Raw genomic sequence first — 10,487 nt, 5'->3', positions numbered from 1 at the left:
GTAACCAGATACTTCTTAAACACAATACTCCATGACTACCATAGATGAGCAGGACTTTATGCAAGGGCGGGCAAGGTATGACACATATATTAGTCACCTGTTTTCTTTTTTTCTCTCTCTCTCTCTTTTTGTTTGTTTGTTTGTTTGTTTGTTTTTTTGAGACAGGGTCAGGGTCTTGCTCTGTCACCCAGGCTGGAGTGTAGAGGCACGATCTCAGCTCACTGCAGCCTCTACCTCCTGGAAGCAAGCATCCTCCCACCTCAGCCTCCCGAGTACCTGGGACTATAGGCATGAACCACCATACTGGACTATTTTTTGTAATTCCTGTAGAGATGGGGTTTCTCCATGTTACTCAACTCAAATTGGTCTCACACTTTAGACTCAAGTGATCTACCCACCTCAGCCTTGCAAAGTGCTAGGATTATAGGCGTGAACCACTGCGCTGGCCCCACCTGTTTTCATAAAGTTTTGTTAGAACACAGATACACTCATTGATTTACATATTAACTATGATTATTTTTGCCCTACATCAACAGAGTTGAGTCAACTGTTGTGGGCCAATGATGTAAACTGTTGGCTAATAAAGCTGAATATATTTACTATATGTCCCTTTAAGAAAAAGTTTCCCAGCTCCTGCTTAATGATATAAATGTTGACAACATTTCATAAACCAGCATTTTGGAGATGGTCTGACAAATATAAACATACTCATAAAATAATACTTCATTCATTCAACAAATACTTATGCAGTGTGTACTATAGGTCAGGCAGCATATACATAGCTATGAATGAAGAAGACAATATCCTTGATGAATGAAGAAGAATGAATGCATGTGGTGAACAAAGAAGACAATATCTTTGCCAATTAAGATAAACACATAATCAAAAATCAAAGCAAAATTACAACTCTGATCAGTTTCATGGGACAAAATAATAGTACATGTGAAATTTTTGCAAGAAGTTGGCTTACGTAATTGTGGGTCTGACGAGGCAAGTCTGAAATTCATAAGGCAGGCCATTAGGGAGGGCAGGCTGGAACGCTATGCACGGCTGAAGCTGCCATCTACGGATGGAATTTCTTCTTCAAGGGAGACGCAGCTCTGCTTTTGAGGCCCTTTGATTGAGTCAGTCCAGGTTATCTAGGATATCCTTCCCTACTTAAAGTCAACTGTTTGTGAATTTTAATCACATCTATAAAATGCCTTCGTAGTAACTCCTGGATTGGTGTTTGAATAACTGGAAACTAGAACATAGCCAGATTGACACATGAAAAGATCATCATGGTGCTGGACTATTTTTTGTTTTGTTTTATTTTCATTTATTTTATTTTACTTTATTAGGGATGTTTATATTTTTAACAACTCTATTGATGTATAATTTACAAAAAATAAAATTCATCCATTTTAAACATACAGGTGGATGAGATTTGGTAAATGTACACAGGTGTGCAAATAGCATCACAGTTAAGGTTTAAAGCATTTTTTATTGCCCTAGAATGTTCCCTGTGTCCTTTTATAGTCAATTTTTGTCCTTACCTCCAACCCCTGGTAACCATTGATCTGCTTTCTAACACTTTAGCTTGGCTTTTCTGGAATTTCACATGAGTGGAATCACACAGTATCAAGTCTTCTATGTCTGGCTCTTTTATTTAGCATGCTGTTCTTGAGATTCTTCGGTGTTGTTGTATGTATCAGTTGGTCATTCCTTCTTAGTGCTATGTAGCATCCCATTGTGTGGATACACCACTTATTTATTTAGCAGTTGATGAACACTGAGGTTGGTGGTTCCTTTTGGGGAGTATTATGAATAATGATGCAATTAACATTCATGTACAAGTCTTTGTGTAGACATATGTTTTAATTTCTTTTAGGAAAGTAGCTAGAAGTAAAATTTCAGATCATCTCTTTGTGAATGCTTATGAGTGTATATTTTCAGAAAAGGCCAGGTCATTTCTTGAACACTTTGCTGCTTAAAAATTTCTTCTGCCAGATACCCTAAATCATCTCTCTGAAGTTCAAAGTTCCACATACCTCTAGGGCAGGGAAAAATTACACCAATCTCTTTGCTAAAGCATAGCAAGAGTGACCTTTGCTCCAGTTCCCAATAAGTTCTTCATCTCCATCTGAGACCACCTCAGCCTGGGCTTCACTGTTCATATCATTATCAGCAGTTGGGCACCTATGAAGGAGGCTGGGAGGAGGGAGAGCATCAGGAAAGATAGCTAATGTATGCTGAGCTCAATAACCTGAGTGATGGGATGATCTGTGCTGTAAACCATCATGGCACACAGTTACCTATGTAACAAAGCTGCACATCCTGAAAATGAAAGTTGAAAGAAAAAACCCGCCAGACAAGTCTCTAGGAAGTTCCAAACTTTCCCACATCTTCCTGTCTTCTTCTGAGCCTTCCAAACTGTTCCAACTTCTGCCTGTTACCCAGTTCCAAAGCTGATTCCACATTTTCCATTATCTTTATAGTAGTACCCCACTCTCAGCACCAATTTTCTGTACTAGCTAGTTCTTACAATGCTTTAAAGAAATAGCTGATACTGGATAATTTATAAAGAAATGAGGTTTAATTGACTCACAGTTCCACATGGCTGGGAGCCCTCAGGAAACTTACGATCTTGGCAAAAGGCAAAAAGGGGAAGCAAGGCACATCTTACATGGTGGCAGGAGAAAGAGAGAGAGACCAAGGGGAACTGCCACTTTTAAACCATCAGGTCCTATGAGAACTCCCTCACTATCATGAGAACAGCATGGGGGAAACTGCCCCCATGATCCAATCACCTCCCACCAAGTCCCTCCATCGACATGTGGGGATTATAGTTCATGAAGACATTTGGGTGGGAACACAGAGCCAAACCATATTATGTGCCAAGTCCTTCTCGCATTGAATCACTCCTCCTTTCTCTTCTGTAGTTATATCTCCGTCTGCCTTCATGTGTCCCTTATGGAGACCCTTATGATTCCACTGGGCCCATTCAGATAATCCAGGATAATCCTCTCATGTCAAGGTGCTTCACACAAATCACATTTGCAAAGTTTCTTTTGCCACATATGGTAACATATTCGCAGGTTCTGGGAATTTAGGACATGGACGTCTTTGAAGGGCCATTATTTTGCCTTCCATATATGGTGTACTATACTAATGACATTTGGATGTTAAACCAACCTTGCATTCCTGAGATAAAACCCAGTTGATCATGGTGTATTATCATTTATACATATTGCTGGACTCAATTGGCTAAAATTTTGTTTAAAACTTTTGCATCTGTGTTCATAAAGGATATTAATCTCTAGTTTTCTTATGAAGTCTTTGTCTGGCTATTGTAGCAAAGCAATACTGTCCTCATAAAATGAATTGAAAATTATACCTTCTCCCTCCCTTTTCTGAAAGGATAATTTGTATTATTTTTTCCCTAATGCTTGGTAAAACTCACTACCAAATCCACCTTAATGTATTTTGCAAAGATATTTTAAATTACTATTTAAATGAGCTTGCTTTATACAGAGATATTCAAATTTTATGGGTTTTTTTTTTCCTTGAGTCAATCTCAATAGTTTCTATTTCCTAAGGAATTTATCTATTTCACATAAATGGGCAAATTTTTTGGTATAAAGTTGTTTGTAATATTCTGTTAGCATTATTTTAATGTTTGTAGGGTCTATAGTGATCTCAGTTGTCCAGATATTGATCATGTTTTCTCTTTTTTCTTGATCAATGAGCTAAAAGTTATTCTATCTTATTAGTCTTTTTTAAAAGCTAACTTCGGCATTATTGGTTTCCTCTATTGTTCATCCATTTCACATTTCACTGATTTCCATTCTGATTTTACTTTTTTCTTTTTTCTACTATAATTTAATTTCTCTTTCTTTCTAGCTTCTTAGAAGCTTAGATCACTTATTTTGTATCTTTCTTCTTTTCTAAAGATACATTTCTTTCTCTAAGGTTTACTTAACTGCATTTCGAGTTTACTTAACTGCATTTTTAGCCCGGTGCAGTGATGCACAGCTGTAATCTCAGTTACTTGGGAGGGAAAGCTGAGGTGGGGGATCACTCAAGGCCAGGAGTTCAAGGCTGCAGTGAGCTATGATTACACCACTACACTCCAGTCTGGGCAACAGAGTGATATTCAGTCTCTAAAAACAAAAAGGAAAAGAAAAGAAATTTAGTTATACTTACATGTTCATTCATTTTATCATTTCCACATATTTGGGGTTTCCCACGTCTCTCTCCTTCTCTTCTTGATTCCTAACTGACATTGAAATCAGAGAATGCATGCTGTGAAATTTCAGTATTTTTAAGTTTTTAAGACATATATTATGGTTTAGTACCTGGTCTACCTTAAAGAATGTTCCAAGTGCATGGAAAGAATGTGTTCTGCTGTTGTTTGGTGAAGCATTCCATAGTTATCACTATATTTGATCCAGTTGGTTGATAATGTTGCTCAAGAGACCAGTATCCTACTAGTTTTTTATTTACATGTTCTATCAATTACTGACAGAAGAATGTTGAAATCTCCAACTGTAATTGTTGACTTGTCTATTTCTCTTTTCAATTATGTTTCAATATTTGCTTCATATATCCTGTAGCTCATTGTCAGATGCATTTATGATTGTTTTCTCTCCCTACTGTATTCACCTTTCATCATAATAAAATGCCTTTCTTTGTCTTTAGTAATGTTCTTTATATTAAAGTCTTCATCTGATTTTAATACAACCACTTAAGTCCTTGTATGTTTATATTTGTACAGTATACATTTTTCTTTCCTTTTACTTTCAACCAATTTGTGCCTTTGAAATTAAAGTCCATCTTTTATAAGTGGCACATAGTTAGACCTTGATTTTTCATTCAGTCTGACAATGTCTGCCTTTTGATTAGAATGTTTGGCACATTCATATTTAATATAATTATTGATACGATTATCTTAGGTCTGCCATTTGTTTTTTCTCTTCCGTTTTTGTCCTATTCTTCTTTTCCTACTTTAATTGTGTTAAATATTTCTTAGTATACAATTTTAACTTTTCCAACTATTAGTTATATTTATTTGCCTTCTTTATCTTTTTGGTGGTTGATTCCTGATGAAAATATACATCTTTAACATAATACAATATTATTCAAGTTAATATTTACTTACTCCAAGTAAAACATAGAAATTTTGTGACAAGTTCATTCATTCTTCCTACATTATATGGTCACATGTATTACACATATATACAATATGAACCTCAAAATACGGTCATATGTCTTACAAATAAGTTAAGAGAGCAAAATAAATACACACATGCATGGACACACACACACACACACTCTATTACCATTTCCAGTTCTATCGATTCCTTCTCGTAGATCTGATTTACTGTCTGATGTCATTTACCTTCTGCTTGAAGGACTTCTTGTAGCAATGTAGCACAAACGTGTTACCAATAATTTATTTCATTGCTTTTTCTTTATCTGGAGATGTTTTCATTTTGTCCTCATTTATTTTAAGTCAAATTTTCTGAGGTATAATTTACATACATTCAATATTATCCTATTTAGCTTCGCAGTTCTGAGTTTTGATTGACAGAAATAGTCCTGTAACCATTTCCAAAATCAATATATAAAATACTTTATTACTCCCAAATTCTTCAATACCTCTTTGCAATAAATCTCTCTTCCCATTCCCAGACCCTGGCAATCATTGATCTATTTCTTGTTTCCATGGTTTCACCTTTTTTTAGAATGTCATATAAATGGAGTTGTCCACTACATAGCCATTTGAGTATTGCTTATTTCACTTTGCAAAATGGACTTGAAAATATCCATGTTGTTGGATTATCACAGGTTGTTTCATTTTATTACTATTTTACATCATATAGATGAAAACAGTTTGCCCATTCCTCTATTGATGGACATTTGGGTTGGTTTCCATTTTTGGCTCTTATGAATAGAATTGTTCTAAAACTCCACATACAGATTCTTGTGTGAACATAAGTTTTCATTTCCTTTGAGTAAACAATAGTAATGGGATTGCTGGATCTTATTGCAAGCATGTGTTTAACTAAAAAATGACCAACCTGGTTTCCAAAATGATTGCATCTTTTGCATTCCTACAGAAATACATGATCATTCCAATTTCCCTGTTTCCTTACCAGCACTTGGTTTTGTCAGGTGTTTTTTTTTTCCATTTGCAAAGGTATGTAGTTCTACCTCATTTTACTTTGAATCGGATTTTATCTAATTTCTAGTGATATGAGCACCTTTTCATCCATATATCTTCTTCTATATAGTGTCTACTTAAACTTTTGCACATTACAAAATGTTCATTTTTAATTGAGAAATGATAATCATATATATTTATGATGTACAATGTAATGTTTTGAAATATATATACATTGTAGAATGATACATCATATCATTAGCACAAGGTTAACATCAAGCTAGTTAACACATCCAATATGTAAGAAACTCTCAAAATGTAATAATAAGAAAACAATCATATATATTCTGAATGCAGGTTTTTATCATATACATTTTTAAAAGAACTTTTCCCTGTCTATGGCTTGTCTTTTCATCTTAACGAGGTCTTTTAAAGAACAAAAATTTTCTATTAATTCAAATTTATCAACATTTTCTTTTACAAAGCATGCTGTTTAGAATCATATTTAAAAATTTTTTACCTATGCCAAAGTCACAACGATTGTCTTTTACGTATTATTCTACAAGTTTTATACTTTTAGATTTTACATTTAAGTTTGTGATCTATTTTGAGTTAATTTCTGTGTATGGGAGAAGGTAAGGGTCAAGGCTCAGTTTTTTAACAGATGGATGTTCAGTTATTCCAGGACCATTTGTTGACAAGTCTACGCTTTCTTCATTGACTTGCCTTTATATCTTTGTCAAAAATCAATTGGCCATAAATATGTGGTCTATTTTAGGATTCTGTATTTTTTTTTTCACTGATACATGTGCCTTTTTTATATAAGACCACACTGTCTTCATTACTGTAGTTTTATAATAAATCTTAAAATCAGGTTGCATACGTACATACTTTATCTTTTTTCTTCTGTATCCATGTTGTTTTGAGTGTTCTAGTTATTTTGACTTATCAGCTGGTCAGCTTCTATAAAAACTGTGCTGACATTTTGCTTGGCTTGCATTGAATCTATGGATCACATGAGGATAATTGATACATTAAAATATGCAATATCTCAATTCAGAAGCATGACATATGTCTATGCATATTTAGGTCAAGAGTAGGCAAACTTTTTCTACAGAGGGCCGGAAAGCAGAAGGATGTGTCTGAAGTCCTTCTGTACTGTCCACCTGGAAGCTGTTTCTCAGCCCCACAAGTCCACTTTCCAAGGCCACGATGCCTGGGCTGCCAGTCACCATAGGATTCGGGGACCAAGAGGGTGGTGTGCAATAGGAAACTGCTCCTTCCTCCTCCACAGATGTCACAAAGGTTAGAACATCTGTGGAAAACTCAGACATCTATACTGGCATACATGAATCTCTCCAGCAAGGCTGGAACAATTTACAAAGGAAAATCCTACACAGGAGGGGGCGAGCGAAGCCAGATTCCAAGCCAGACATTTCTCAGGATACACAGAGAAAGACCTAAGGTTTGCTCACAACCACTTCTTCATGGGCAGGCCTCGGTAGAAAAATACCTCCTTCCAAAAATTCTCGTACAGCCTTCCCCTTGTGACTCCCCTACCTCTTGAAAAACATTATCCCTACCCAGAGAGAATCACCTAACACACAAAACACCCCAGCCCATCAGTTCCTCCACCATCATGATGCATTTCCTGAACCTGAGTCATTCAGCCTAGGGTTCAGTACTGGCCAGATGCTGGTACCGGTCCTCAAACCTCCAGCTTTCATAGATGGTTTAACGGAAGAAACTCAGGCATCCTCAGGATAAACATCAGGATGGTATCTATTAGAGGGAGGTTAGGGTTGTTGCAACTTACGCTGCAGGCATACCCACTTTTTTTTTTTTGAGACAGAGATTTACTCTGTTACCCAGGCTGGAGTGCAGTGGCACCATCTCGACTCATTGCAACCTCCACCTCCTGGGTTCAAGGTATTCTCCTACCTCACCCTCCTGAATAGCTGGGACTACAGGCACGCGCCACCACACCCAACTAATTTTTGATTTTTTTTTTTTAGTAGAGACTGGGTTTCACCATATTGGCCAGCCTGGTCTCGAATTCCTGACCTCATGATCTACCCGCCTCGGCCTCCCAAAGTGCTGGGATTACAGGTGTGAGCCACTGTGCCCAGCAGGCATCCACTTCTATCATTGACATCCATCTGTGAGGGCAATACCACATGCACACACACACACACAAACACATGCACACACACACAGAGACTCTCATGCACACACACACAGACTCTCATGCACACACACACATACATGCACACACAGAGACTCTCATGCACACACACACAAATGCACACACACAGACTCTCATACACACACAGACTCTCATGCACACACACACTTTTCTCCAAGGCAAACACTGATTCTCAAGTATAACATTAACTGCAGAGTGAAGAAGGAAATTCTAGCAATGTGAAATTCTTCCTTCTCTGAAGTCGTTAAGTGGTATCCATACAGGGCTTTGCAGCGTTAGGATTGGCTCCATGTCTACAGTATGCAGATGTTCCCTTGTGTGCCCAAGAGACTCTATGAAAAGATCATTCTAATAATGGTTTCACTAACTTTTTATCCAAGGGTCTTTGCTCTCCATAGTCATAATCTTAGAAAAGAAAAAGGTGTGACCCTTTATTCCAGTTAAAAATGTGACATCATAACAGCACCTAAATTCCACCTGAAAATATTACTTGATAGATTGCACTCAGCTGCTTGAGAGAGGTGGGGGGTTTTCTTATACATCTGTGCATGTGTTTTTAAACTGTGTTGTTTTTTAAAACTCTCTGGTTAACAGAGCTGCTTAAAAACACATCCTAGTAAGTATTTTTTTCATTCTAAAGCACTACAAATATTCCAACAAACCAGTTAATAGCTCTAATTCTTTTGCTGTTCTGAAAGAATTTATAACTCAAGGTAAAGGAACAGTATATTATTTGTTTCATTTCAAGATTAAAAAAAAATAAGCCTGAATTCTCCCCTTCTGAAAATCCCCTGATTTATGGCTAACACTGTTTCAAATCAAATCAAACAACCCCAGCTGTGAAGTCAGTGTCTAAAGGAAAATGATTTAACTCAGAAGAGAAATAAAAATGGAAAAAGATGATTTTATGCTTCCTCCCAGTGTTGGGTGGTTGACATTTGTGTCTTAGTAACAGGGAGGGTCTGGAGTCTGAGGTCTGCAATGGTGGTGTCATCCAAGAAAACCACACATTTAACGTAGTCTTTGCTTCTGGGTCTTTGAAAGCAAGTGGATGAGCAAGAGTCATTTAATGATGTGAACCTGAATCTGCTTGCACTTCACCCGCTAGCAATTTATATCACATTTTATTTGGCTTAGAAATAGTTACCTAAAACAGTGGGATTGTTTATCTTTCTCATTTTTCTTCAAATATGGGTGCTTCAAAATTATTTCAATAATTACATTACATTCATTTATCTGAATTTAGTAGTTAATAATTATGGTTTAAATGTCTTTTGACGTCTCACTGTGAGTTAAGAGCTGTAGTCAAATAAAGAAGCAGGGGGTGCATCCTATTTCTCTCCATTCTCAGGTATAAAGGCTAACAAAGCCAACATAAATAAATATATTACAATGTACACTTTTGAAGACTGCCCTATTAGAGCAAAGATCTAGCTGCTTTTGTAGTTGCATGAATCTGGCATCCTCCGAACCCTTCAGCATTTTCAATATTACTATAATAAAATTCCTTACCTAGTGTCTCTTGGTATCGGTAACTCTCTGTCTATTGAGTTTGTCATTTTATAATTAAGCATCAGTTCTTCCAGGATTCCTCCTGCTTCTACTGAGAAAATCAGGTTATCTAGGGTTCCCAGAATCCACCAATAATAAAACATCCAAAATAAAACAAATAAATTAAAAATCTACATTGAAATGGCAAATGCTTTGGAAGCCATAAGCTGAACTTCCATTCCACAGTACGCCTCAAGAATAGAGTCGTGATCAATGTTCCAATCTGCAGGGATCTGACTGGTTATGGGACCTCCAAAAATAAAATAAATGCTTCTGCCTAAGGTTATTGCTCTGCCTGCAAAATCAGAAAAACTAATCTAGCAAGTGGGTCTAGTCCTAACTCAAGTTGCCTTCCTGGGATTCACAGTCTTTGTCCAGCTCTCGGAGCTAAGTCAGTTTTAGACACGGAGTCCTTATGGAGGGGGAGGTCAGCTTCCTTGAGGAAGAGCCCTGTAGCGTGGCTATTTATGCCAAGCAGGGAAGTAAGTGTAAGGAGCTTTGGCAAGTCCCCATGGGAGAATCACAGAACAGACCCTTAGGCTTTGGGAGTAAAGCCAAGTTCTCTTACACTAACATTAATTTTCT

This window comes from Chlorocebus sabaeus, chromosome 2 (genome assembly GCF_047675955.1).
Source record: "Chlorocebus sabaeus isolate Y175 chromosome 2, mChlSab1.0.hap1, whole genome shotgun sequence".
NCBI classification, from domain to species: Eukaryota; Metazoa; Chordata; class Mammalia; order Primates; family Cercopithecidae; genus Chlorocebus; species Chlorocebus sabaeus.
The sequence above is the reverse complement of the archived record's forward strand: the minus strand, read 5'-3'. Positions refer to the sequence as shown.